Source organism: Theropithecus gelada, chromosome 20, assembly GCF_003255815.1.
Source record: "Theropithecus gelada isolate Dixy chromosome 20, Tgel_1.0, whole genome shotgun sequence".
Taxonomy (NCBI): Eukaryota; Metazoa; Chordata; class Mammalia; order Primates; family Cercopithecidae; genus Theropithecus; species Theropithecus gelada.
In genome coordinates, this window is record NC_037688.1 from 46,800,363 (window position 1) to 46,813,007 (window position 12,645).

Genomic DNA, 12,645 nt, shown 5'->3' on the forward strand with positions numbered 1-12,645 from the left:
TGCACATGGACACCTATGTGCACACCAGTCCCTCCCTCCCTCCCCCGTCCTCATCTTCAGGCTCAGCCGGGCCTGTGATCACTGTCACCCAAGGCAGCTGCACTGGGGCCCCGGCTCCCCTCACACTGTGTCTGATCAGGTTAGGATTCGCTCGGCTGCTCTCACCGAGAGGTCCTTGGTGCGGCTGCTCTTGGTGGCCCTTCTAGAGCCTTCCTGAGTAAGAGGACTCCCACTCCCCCCAGGCCCACAGAGCCTGCCTCCGCGGGCCCTGGGAGCCGATTCTGTCCCCTCCTCCCTGGCCACAGAGCAGTCAGTGCAGCCGCTCTCCTGCCTGGAAGCGTGAAAACATCGACGACGTGGAGAATGAGCAGCTCACCAAATGGATCGATACGAACGATCTGACCCCACGTGCATCTCCTCCGCAGCCACAGGAGAGACCAGGTCACTGGAGGATAAACATCCGTGATTGCACCTCCTGATCCATCACCCACGACGGCCACGGCATCCCCTGCTAGCCGCCGGCACAGCCACGAGCACAGCCATGAGCACGGCTTGGGAGCATGTGGTTGTCACAGGATGGACGACCATGGATCTGCCTCTCTCTGAGCAGAAAGCCCGCAGGTCCCCACAGGCGGGTGTGGGGAAGGGGCGGGTCCCGGGTCCGACAGGCACCCCCTGAGCACCAGCCCCTCTGAAGGTGGCCGGAGGGCGCTGCCGCAGGTCCCCACACACCCAGCGCACACTGTCCCACACACTGGAGGCACCTGCCAGGTTCTGACACCCTTCAAGTGCCTTCCCAGGGTTCTCACACCCGCGGAAGTCAGCGCACTCAGCCTGCTTTGCACATGAGCAGCTGAGGCAGGTGAGTTGAGGGCAGGGGTGTGACTCACAGGCTTGGGGCCAAAGCCCAAGGTCGTCTCCTCTGGCCTGCAAGCTCAGGCTCACACGGGGAGCAGCCAGGCTGGACTGGGTGCAGCTTACGGACATAGCAGGTGCTGTGGGCGTCGGCCGCGGCTCCTCCATGCAACGCTGACACTACTGTCTGCAGATCGCACCCAGTCAGGAGGGAATGGCCCAGGCAGGTGGGCAAGGCCATGGCTCGGCCAGGTAAGGCTGGGAGGGCCCAGGATGGACGTGCGTTGAGCCAGGCAGGAGATCTGGAGAGGCGGAGGGGTGGGGAGGGAGCGCCATGCAGAGGCCACTCGGTCCTCAGGACCTAAGCCTCACCCTGGGAGTCTCAAGGAGGGTGTCCCCTGGCCGTAGCCGGCAGCCAGGGCCAGCATGTGATCTGTGGCAGCCGGTCTCGGGGTGGCCTCGTTCGCAGTCTTGCTGGATGGAGACCCCCAGCTCCTAGGGCAAGCGCAGGCGGGGCAGGGCCGTCCCGGTCAGCTGACAGGAACTGAGCTGAGAAGGCTGCCAGCCGCCGAGTCGCCCTAACAGCAGGGTGGTCCTGCGGGCAGTACTGAGCCCGCCCTGCTGGGCACCCCACAGTCCCTGCAGCTCCCCAGCTGCCACTGAGGCCCGATGCCCTGGGAGGAGGCTCCCACCTGTGGGCGGCAGAATGACGGCCCCGAAGACCCCCGCTTCCTCACCCCGGGACCTGTGAATTCACACAGCAGTGGGGACCTGCAGCTGTGGACGGTCCATCAGCTCCCTCAACAGGGAGGCTGCCCTGGGTGACCCGCGAGGGCACAGGGTACCCCCATCCTGCTGAGTGGAAGAGGGAAGCTGTGGCAGGGGTGAGCGTGAGGGGACTGGCCGGCCACTGCTGGCTTTGTGAGGGGCCCCCAGCCAAGGAAACGCCTCCGGAAGCCCAAAGAGGCGGAAAATGGATTTTCCCAGGAGCCTGCAGAAGGAACTTTGGTGTTGGTGGAATCGGATGTGAGAGGACACGCAGGCGACCTGTGTTGGGTCACGCTGGTTCCCAGTCCCCACACCAGCCTGCCTGGGCGGGAACCCTAAGAGTAAGGGCGGGGCCAGCACCGGGCTCTCCTGGAAACCGGCCCGGGTGCCTCGGTCCCTGCGTCAGTGTGGGGTCTTGGTGGCCGCCCTGCTGGCTCTAGGCACTCCCTCCGCCTTCCTGCCGCGTGGCTGGTCCTCGCTGGGCTGGGCTGAGGCACCCTCCATGCCCACCCGTCACACCCGGCAAGAGCTGGGGACGTGAAGCCAGGCCCACGAGGACTTGGAGACGGAGGGGTCTCTAGGGCAGGGCAGGGCAGGGCCAGTTCCCTGGGGCCATCTGCTGTGTCCAGGAGCCCGGTGCTGCCACTGGCCTTGCCCCAAGGCTCAGCTCTGCCTTTCATCCCCTCATCCCCTCAGCACCTCCCCCTACCTTCCCTCCATGGGCCCCAAGCTATGGCAAGTCCTCAAGCTGGGACGGCTGGCACCAGCTCTGCCCCCAACGGGTCACTCGGCGGCTCAGAGCCCATGTCCTCATTGGTGGCACAGGAACAAGGTGCAGTTGTGCAAGGGCATGAGAGGGTCCCGTGGAAGGCATGTTCCAGAAGGTTCCTAGCCCAGCTCCAGGGATGGGGAGGGAGCGCCACGCAGAGGCCGCTCAGCATGAGAGGCTCAGCAGAGGGGTCCCCTCAGTCCCTGACCAGTGGGCTCCCCAGGGCCCTGTCCAGGCTGGGACGGGTGGAGCTTGGTGCCTGCAGGCCAGTGAACGCATCCTCAGAACCCAGGGTGCTCTCAGGCTGGCCCAGGGCCTTAGGATCACAGGGTGGGCACAGGACCCCAAGCTGTGCCAGCCAGGCCCTGACTGTCCTGGGCCAGCCGCTGCCTCCGTTCTGTGTCCACCCCTGTGCAATTCGGCCTCTTTGGTGGTGCCCATCCCAGCTTCGTTCCCCTGTGGGCCCTGCCCCATCTCCCTGGGACACGGGGGTGCGTGTGAGTCCACATCAGCAAGCGTGTGCAGCCATCACATACACATAGATACACATGGGTGCACCTGCACACCCTGGCATTGCAGAGGAGGGAGACACCACACCCTCAGTCCTCTCTGTGCCCACCCAGGCAGCCTATCGTCATTGGCTCGCAGGGCATGCCCCCCATTGACAGTCTGACCAGACACTCACAACCATTCAGTTACTGTAGCCACGGAGTCATCAGTCTCCTTCATTACCACCTGCCAGCCCTGCCCTGCCGCGCAGCGAAGCCCATTAAGACAGCGGCAACGCCAGCAGCACGTGGTGCCTTTAATGCATCAGCAGCGTGCCCATATTCCCAACCCAATGGGGAAGAGCCGCGTCTTAGCTAGAAAAAAGACGACACCCCACACCAGCTGAATGGGCTGCCTGCTGGGCACACACACACACGCTGACAGGTGTGCACATATGCTCACAGCACACACACACAGACACGTAAATGTCCACAAACAACACAGATCTGGCCTCAGAGCCACACTCCAGGTGCAGCCGCCCTGGGCCCAGCATCCGTGACAGCCACAGCAGGATCAGAGCAGCCTCAAGGGCCGGTCGGGAGCCGGCAGAGCTGGCCCCAGGCTGAGCTTGGGGAGGTGGGCCCAGGCCCGGGACCCACGCTTTCTGATCGGCGGGCGGAGTCCACGCAGCTCCTCCCCGTCTTCACGGAAGCCCACGGGTCCCCCTCCCGCTTCTGCTGTCCCCAGGATAGTGAAATCTACTAATGTGGATTAAGAACATTTTTTAAATAAAAAAAATTTTAAATATTGAGGACAGAAGACAGAAGATTACGGCCAACCAACCCCATGTACTTCCCGGCCCAGGTTCATGGAGTCTGAGCCCTCTGGCCTCCTAAGCCTCTGGGCTCTGTTACCAGGTGGACGCCTTCCCCAGCCCCGATGCCTGAGTGATGTCGTGGGTTTAGGTTTCAGTGCTGGCATGTGTGGCCCACAGAGCACAGGCTCCTCCGTGAGGACGTTTTTGGCTCATGTAGGGCTTTGCTGTCCCCTGTGTTGACTGCCTTGCTCTGGTTGTCCTCAGGTCACTCTGTGGGGTGTGCACTGACCCCAGCCATTGGACCCTCCCCTCCAAGAGCAAAGCTGCAGTCGGCTGCAAGTGCAGCCTCTTTTGCTGAGTGGAAGAATTTCTCCAGAAGATATTCCTGCGAGTGGAATCACTGGATCGTAGGCCCAGATGTCTTCCACTTCCTCGAGTTTGCCTGCTGCCTTCCAAGGAGGCTGTGCACAGCGGGTGTGAGACACCCCATCTCACCAACGGGCCAACATCCCGATGGGAGACGTTGAGTTTTCACCACGGTGCTGAGTGTGATGTGGAATCTTCTTATTGTAATTTGCATTTCCCTGATTACGAGTTAGGTGGAACATCTCGAATATGTTTCTGGGCCATTTGATTTTCCTGCAAGTCGCCTGTTTCAGTTCTTTGCCCATTTCCTGTTGGGCTGGTGGGTATTTTTCGTGATTATACGTTGGTTACGTGAGTGGCCTTTGGCTTCATTTGTTAAAGCATGTGCAGAATTGTTAAATTTTAATGTATTCAAATGCATTAATCTCTTCTTTCTTATAGTTTGAGTTTTTTGGGGTCTTGTCCTTAAAAACCCTTTCTTACTCAAAGCTCTTCAATATGTTTTCACATATGCTCTTCTAAAAGTTACAAGCTTTGCTTTTCTCACTGAAGCCGTTAATTCATTGGAAATGCATTTGTGTGTGGTGGGAAGTACAGCCCTGATTTTTCCCATGTGGAATTACTGATTTTCCCAGCGCCGTTCACGGAGCCGCCCACCTCTCCCCACCCCGCTGCCCCTGTGGCCCCGGCGCTCCCTGCTCCAGACTCTGCCTGGCCCAAGACCCTGTCTCCAGGCTGCACTGGGCTCCATCCCACCTCCCGTAGCTTCCCCCGAGGCCTGGATGTTCAGCAGGAGTGGGCACCCACTCCTGCCTCCTCCACAGCATGGTCTGAGCTGTTCCCAGCCATTTACTCTCTCTTTTTTCGTTTTTGTTTGTTTGTTTGTTTGTTTTGAGACTGAGTCTCGCTGTCGCCCAGGCCAGAATGCGGTGACACCATCTCGGCTCACTGCAACCTCCGCCTCGCCAGTTCAGGCAATCCTCCTGCCTCAGCTTCCTGAGTAGCTGGGACCACAGGCATGTGCCACCATGCCTGGCTAATTTTCTTTTCTTTTTCTTTTTCTTTTTTTCGAGACGGAGTCTCGCTCTGCGGCCCAGGCTGGAGTGCAGTGGCGCCATCTCGGCTCACTGCAACCTCCATCTCCCAAGTTCACGCCATTCTCCTGCCTCAGCCTCCCGAGTAGCTGGGACTACAGGCGCCCACCACCGCGCCCAGCTGGCCTTTAATGTTTTTAAATGCTATAAGATCTGCAGGGTTTTTTTCCAACCAAGTTTATAGCTTTTCACCCCATGGATCCCCCAAGGCCATGACAGGCAGTGACCTCCTCCGGGCACCCGCAGAGTCCTCCCCGCCATCTTGGGAGGGGAGGCTTTCCGGTTTCAGTTTTGTTTGTTTACTAGGCTTTGTTTTATAGTCATTAGTTAAATTTACTAACATTTTTCAACTTCTTGTCTCAAGGGACTTCATTTTAATAAACAGTGTCTCAGTATCTTTTTTCTTTTCTTTCTTCTGGTTTTTTTTTTTTGTTTTTTTTTTTTTGAGACGGAGTCTCGCTCTGTTGCCCAGGCTGGAGTGCAGTGGCCGGATCTCAGCTCACTGCAAGCTTCGCCTCCCGGGTTCACGCCATTCTCCTGCCTCAGCCTCCGGAGTAGCTGGGACTACAGGCGCCCACCACCTCGCCCGGCTAGTTTTTTGTATTTTTTTTTAGTAGAGACGGGGTTTCACCATGTTAGCCAGGATGGTCTCGATCTCCTGACCTCGTGATCCGCCCGTCTGGGCCTCCCAAAGTGCTGGGATTACAGGCTTGAGCCACCGCGCCCGGCCTGTTTTTTTTTTTTTTTTTTGACGGAGTTTCCACTCTTGTTGCCCAGGCTGGAGTGCAATGGTGTGATCTCGGCTCACCACAGTCTCTGCCTCCTGGGTTCAAGCGATTCTCCTGCCTCAGCCCGCCGAGTAGCTGGGATTACAGGCGTGCACCACCACACCCGGCTAATTTTTTGTATTTTTTTTAGTAGAGACGGGGTTTCTCCATGTTGGTCAGGATGGTCTCGAACTCCCGATGTCAGGTAATCCACTAGCCTCGGCCTCCCACAGTGTTGGGAATATAGGCGTGAGCCACCACACCCGGCCAACAGTATCTTTTAGTTGTTGCCTTAGTCAGTATCTGTGTGTGTGATGAGCTCTCACAGCGTTTGTGTTATGAAAAGTCTGTACTTGGCCGAGGCGGGCAGATCACCTGAGGTCAGGAGTTCGAGACCAGCCTGGCCAACATGGCAAAACCCCCGTCTCTACTAAAAATTTGAAAAAAAAATTAGCTGGGCGTGGTGGTGGGCACCTGTAATCCCAGCTACTCGGGAGGCTGCAGCCGGAGAATCCTGGAGGCGGAGGTTGTGGTGAGCTGAGATCACACACTGCACTCCAGCCCGGGCAACGAAGAGTGACTTCGTCTCAAACAAAAGAAAAAAAAAAAAGAGAGAGAGGCACCGGCCCCAGGACAGGTGTGCATCTGGCCCAACATTCAGAGAGAGATCCAGGTTGAGGCTGGAAGAGTGAGGGCCTCTGCAGGGAGCGAGAAGGCCAGAAGCTGCTGTCAGGGAGCCTAGATCTATGTTCAGGCCCAGCCTCTCGGACAGCCCTGTGTCCAGCCAGGTCTCCTGCCTGGTGCCAACACCCTGGACGTTATCCAGCTGCTCCTAGACTTGTGGCCGCTGCCCAGACTTGAGTCCTGCCTGGGGCATGGCTGCTCAGCCTGGAATCCTGGCCCTGGGGGAGGCTTCGGATCTGTCCGATGGTTTTTGAGCCGTCCTGGGTGCAGGCCTCTTTCTGGGCCTCCCCTGGTCCACGTCCACTCTGTCTGGGGAAAGAGGATAACAGGAATGGCTGGGTCCTGGAGCTCTGATCCCCTGTAGCTTCCCCAGGATGGCCCAGCCTTTCTTCCCAGCGTGATGGCCGCAGAGCCCTGCCTGTGGGCCAGGCCTGGAGGGTCACCGGAGGGCTTGCTGGACAACCCTCTCCCATCGGCAGCTGGAGACGGAGATTAAATGTGGGGAGACCCGCGGCATCAGCTAAATTGATTCTATTACAGCGACTGATTTAATCTGAATGGTCATGACTGTGATTTATGTGGCTGCTTGGGATTCTTTGCTCCCAAATTTATCTCCCGTCCACTTGATATTAATTGAAAGATGATGGAGGAGGTGGGGAGGGGTGGGGCTGCCTGGGCTGACTCAGTGACCCCTAACCCCTCCCTCTCTGCCCTGATTGCAGGGGTGCCAAGCACAGCTGTGCTGGGAAGAGCAGGGAGGCAGCGGAGAGGACTCGGTGCCCTCAGTGTCCAGCACACGCCCCCTGACCTCTGCCCTCCCACCCAGCTCTGGCCCAGAAGCGCCTGCTGCCAGGCGGCCCATCGTTCCAGAAGCTTCTTGAAGATGGGACCATCCTCTCCTGGCTGGTGCCCCCAAAGGGCAGGGTGTGGAATGACCCAGGGCAATGCTGGGCTCTTCCAATGATTAGGCCGGAAGCTCAAAGGGCCTCTCTGAGAACTGGGGCGTTACCCCAAGTTTCTTCATGTCCGGGAATCAGAACTGAGAGTTGCTAACTCCTGAGGCAGCCCTGCCCTCCACCCAGGAGATGGGATGGTAGGAACAGTAAGATGGTGGTCAGGAGCCACCCACCCGGCCTCCTCCAGTCTGGGCACCACCCAGCTCCAAAAGCCAGGCTGGGTGGCCAGGGGCTGCCACTGCCCCATGGCACAGGCCACCTTCAGGGACATTGGGGATGAGACAGAGACCTGGAGTGCAGGCCAGGCAGCAGCCCCCTGGGCTACAGATGCAGCCAGAGTCCCTCTAACTCCCATCCCTACCCCGTACCCTTCTCCCTACCCAGGAGCTCCTGTCCTTGCAAAGGGCACCACCCCTGCCCAACCTCCCTGGGCAGCCCACAGCTCTTACTGCCCTGTCCTGGGTGGTCAGTGCCTGTGGCTGAGTGGGGAGGATGGGTTTTGGGGGGCCTGCTCCATGTTGCCCATGCCCACCCCTACCACGGGCCCAGTGTGCTCAAGAGGACCCCATCACACGACCTTCCTTCCAGGGCCCCAGAGCACACGGGGCCCCTCTTCCCCTCTGCGGCCCCTTCCTGCTCCCTCTTCCCCCCTCCTCCACCCTCCCTCCTGTCACAGTGTTGGGTTATGGGGATGAAGGACAGAGACAGAGGCCTGGGGCACTGAGGAAGGGACAGAGGCACCCACGCAGCGGGGGAGAGGACAGACTTCGGGAACTGGGTAGAGATGGACCTGCCATGGGTGGGATTTGCTGGGGACAGAGACACCCATGCAGCTGGGGAGAGGACAGACGTCCGGAACTGGGTAGAGATGAGTCTGCCTTGGGTGGATTTGCTGGGGCGGGGGGCTTTCGCATGGTGTAGGGGGCTGGACAGCCACTCTCTCCGGGACTACAGCTTTCTGGGCTGGGGCAGGACAAGGCCACCCATGCCCCACTTGCCCTTCTGGGGTTCAGCCAAATGAGGTCCCCACCCCCATGACTCCCAAGGCGACTGGGAGCTCCGGCACTGCCCGTGGGGATGGTCAGGCTTCACCACACCCGGCTGCTGTGGACTCTAGGGGCCTTGGGGGGTGTGGGTTGCTCCGCCATCAGCTCCAGCGCCAGCCCCGGCCGCAGCCTGTCTTTGGAGGGTGTTGACTAGGGGCCGTTACAGCTTATGGATCCCTGTGAAAGCCTGAGCATCGGGAGGAGCCTGGTGACGTCCGCTGTCTGGCGGTGCTGTCCCAGGTCTCCATCTCTGTGGCCAGCCCTGCCCACTCAGCCTCAGCCTTGCTGGGGCCTGGGCTGACCTCAGGAGCCCCTGCTGGCCCGGCCGCCCTTGAACCTTCGCCTCAGCCATCGGGGAGGCTGGGGTGGCCTCGGGGCCAATGCCAGGTGAGACCTCAGGTGAGCTGCACCCCCCTTCCCAGTGCTCGGGGCCAGGGGAAGGGAGGTGGGCATGGACCACGCTCTGCAGCCCTCCCCTGGGGCATGCCTGGCCGCTGGCCTTCCTGATCCCTGCCCGGGTTGGGGCTCCAGCGTGGAAGTCAAGGCGTCCACGCTGGGTGACGGTGCTGGGCTGGCCTGGAGGGGGCAGGCCTGTCCAGCTTGGACAGGTAAGCAGGGAAGGTCCCATCGTTCCCTCCCTGCTCTGCCCTGAAGACCCAGAGGAGTCAGCTGCCCCTCCCCCACCCGCCTCCGCTGGCGTCCCTGGAGCCACACTGCCCCCTGCTGGGGCTGGCGGGTGTGACGGGCCACCGAGTCACCCGCCCGCCCTGAGCCCGCCAGCCCTGAGTCCGGCCGAGCTGCACCTTGAGCCACTGTCTGGTCGGCTCCTCTGTCACTGTGGGGGATGGGACGCAAGATCAGTGTCAGGGTGGCCGGGCAGGACAGGACCCCACCTCCTCAGCTCAGGGACGGGCCTGAGGGATGCCTGGCCAGGCCTGCCACCCCCCGACCCCTTCGTGCCCAACTCCCTGTAGGGCCAGGACTGACCATCAGGCTCCAGGGACCTGCCGCCCCCAGGTCCTCAGGAGGGCCAGCACCACCCCGCCGACCAGCAGCCCCTCCTGTCCAGCATGTCCGTCTGTCTATCTGTGTGGGTTTTTTGTGTGCTGTTTGTTTGTTTGTTTGTTTGTTTGTTTGAGACGGAGTCTCGCTCTGTCGCCCAGGCTGGAGTGCAGTGGCCGGATCTCAGCTCACTGCAAGCTCCGCCTCCCCGGTTCACGCCATTCTCCTGCCTCAGCCTCCCGAGTAGCTGGGACTACAGGCGCCCGCCGCCTCGCCCGGCTAGTTTTTTGTATTTTTTTCGTAGAGACGAGGTTTCACCGTGTTAGCCAGGATGGTCTCGATCTCCTGACCTCGTGATCCGCCTGTCTCGGCCTCCCAAAGTGCTGGGATTACAGGCTTGAGCCACCGCGCCCGGCCGCCCAAGATTTTTTAAACACACTTGTCGAATATTCTTTTCATGTGTGTTGCAGGGGGGGGGTCAGGGACTTCTGAACAAAAACAGCACCCCCATACCTGATGGGGGCTCCTCTGAGCCCACCTAGACTGACCCTCTGTGGCCGCCAGGGACAGGTGGTGGCCTGAACGGGGGGGCAGCGTCTCCCGTGAGCCCAGACAGCCCTAGCACAGTGGAGTCCAGGATCGCCCCAGCTACAGACACTTTCTGGCTTCCTCCACTCCCCAAGATCCAGCCACGTCTCCCCTGTCCCAGGGGAAGCTTACAGGAAACTTATGGGCGGAAGCGCCTCTGTAGGGCCCACTACCCAGAGCCAGCCACAGGTACTCAGGCCAGGGCTCAGGGCCCGTGGGGGCTCAGGGGCCGCGGGGTTCAGGGGCCGGGGGGTTCAGGGGCCGGGGGGGGCCGGGGGGGGGGGGGCTCAGGGCCCGTGGGGTTCAGGAGCGGTGAGGGCTCAGGGGCCGTGGGGTTCAGGGGCGGGGGGGCTCAGGGCCCGTGGGGTTCAGGGGCGGTGAGGGCTCAGGGGCCGTGAGGTTCAGGGGCCGTGGGGTTCAGGGGCGTGGGGTTCAGGGGCCGTGGGGGCTCAGGGGCCGTGGGGTTCAGGGGCCGCGGGGTTCAGGGGCCACGGGGCTCAGGGGCCGTGGGGCTCAGGGGCCACGGGGCTCAGGGGCCGTGGGGTTCAGGGGCCGCGGGGTTCAGGGGCGGTGAGGGCTCAGGGGCCGCGGGGTTCAGGGGCCGTGGGGTTCAGGGGCAGTGAGGGCTCAGGGGCCGTGGGGTTCAGGGGCCGTGGGGTTCAGGGGCCGTGGGGGTTCAGGGGCCGTGGGGTTCAGGTACCATGGGGGCTGGTGGCCCTTGCAGATCCACTCCCCACCCCTCACTCACTCCGTGGGGACCTTCGTCTGCCCAGATGTGTTGGTCTGTGCTCTTGACAGTCCCAGGACTGGGTGTCGGCCTCACCCCAGCACCCTGGCAGCCTCCAGGCCAGAGTAGAATGTTGGAAGGGCATGGCCCATGGCCAATACCAGGCTCCCGGCCAGGCCCCACCTGTGTCTGCCTCCTCACCCCAGCCTCCTCCAGCCTCAGGACCTGCCTGTCAGACGGGGGCACCTGTCCAGGGGGTCCTCAGGGAGCACTTGCTGCCTGCAGAGCGAGCCCCCGGAGCCCCTCCCCCTCAGGTCCAGAATGGACACAGCTGCCAGACCAAGACCAGAGCCTCCTCACACCGGGGTCCCCTCCCTTGGTGTCCGGTGCCACCCAGATTCCCTGGACGTCTCCCCTCTGCCCTCCACACCCCGCACCATGGGTAGGACCCGCCTTCACACCAGCTAACCCCTGCCCTCCAGCCCCCACTGCCTCTCTGGTAACGGAGCTGCACCTGGCCTAAGCCTGGGGCCTCCACAGGGCCCCTGTCAGGCACACCTTGCTCAACCCCAGCGTCCCGCATCACGCCTGCCCCTTAGTGGCTGGGGTGTGCGTGTATATTTATATTTATACACTGTAATTACATAAATACAATTTAATAATCGAGGGCCAAGCACCGTTATTGCACTGTGCGATTACAGAATCACTCCAGAGCAGACACCAAGGCGTCTCAGCTGAAAACTGGCAGCTGCCTGCATCTGTCGTGAGAAAGCTGGAAATTCCTCAGCCCACTCTGGATCACTGCCTGCGGCGTCGGGAGGAGCAGCCCAGGGCTGGGGGGTGGGGGCACCTCTGGGACATCCAAGGCAGCAGGGCTCCTGGGGGGTCCGGGGCCCTGTTTGTTGTCCCCCAGTTCCTCATACTGGGGAGAGGAAATAGGGAGGGAACTGAGGCTGTGGACCAGGGAGCCCCCTCTACACCTCGGCTGGCCCTGCCCCCACCCCATGCCCATGAGGCGTGTCCCCCGAGCTGGAGAGTTGAGGTGGGCAAGACAGAGGGCAGGAGTGATGGGGGTGAGTCCTGAAGGCCCAGGACTGCAGACTCTGGAAAAAGGAGGGGAATGCCCAGAGTGGGGTCCCCGCTGGAGGCTTGGGGTGCAGAGGGAGGGTTGGGCATCTCTGGGTCCAATAGGAAAGAGGAGGGCTCTTCTAGGGCTGATGGTCCTGCAGCCGAAAATGGAGCCCTGCCCCTCACTGTACAGGACCTCCAGACTCAGGGTATCCAGCCCTTCCCTGCCACCTTCCTCTGACACAAGGGGAAACTGAGGCCCGGGGGGAGAACCTCCAGCCCAAGGCTCCGAGGTGGGACTGGACCCAGGCTCCTGTTTCCTGGCCTTCCTGCTGCCCTGGGAGCACATGGAGCGGGGTCCCTCGCTGGGGCACCTGCCCCTGGAGGATGACCAGCCAACCAGGGAGCACACCCTCCCACAGTGGCCAAGCATGCTGCCTCCCTGGCCCTGCCCTGCATTTGGGGCTCACCCAGGACTTGGCCCAGCTTAGCCTTTCGCTTAGAAACCCCCACATCCCATGGAGGAGGTGTTTGGCCTCCATTTCTTCCCGAGGTGGGTGGGAGGCAGGTGGTTGAAGCAGGGTGGGTGCAGGGTGGAAGAGAGCAGCTGGGGGTGGCAGACGGCAGCCTCCCCAGGCCTCTTTCTGGG

At 61.3% G+C, this 12,645-nt stretch overlaps 1 pseudogene; it reads left to right on the forward strand.

Moving 5' to 3' along the window:
* The first annotated feature begins 9,062 nt into the window (after nt 1-9,062).
* LOC112613854 lies at nt 9,063-11,451 on the forward strand (annotated as a pseudogene).
* The last annotated feature ends 1,194 nt before the right edge of the window (nt 11,452-12,645 follow it).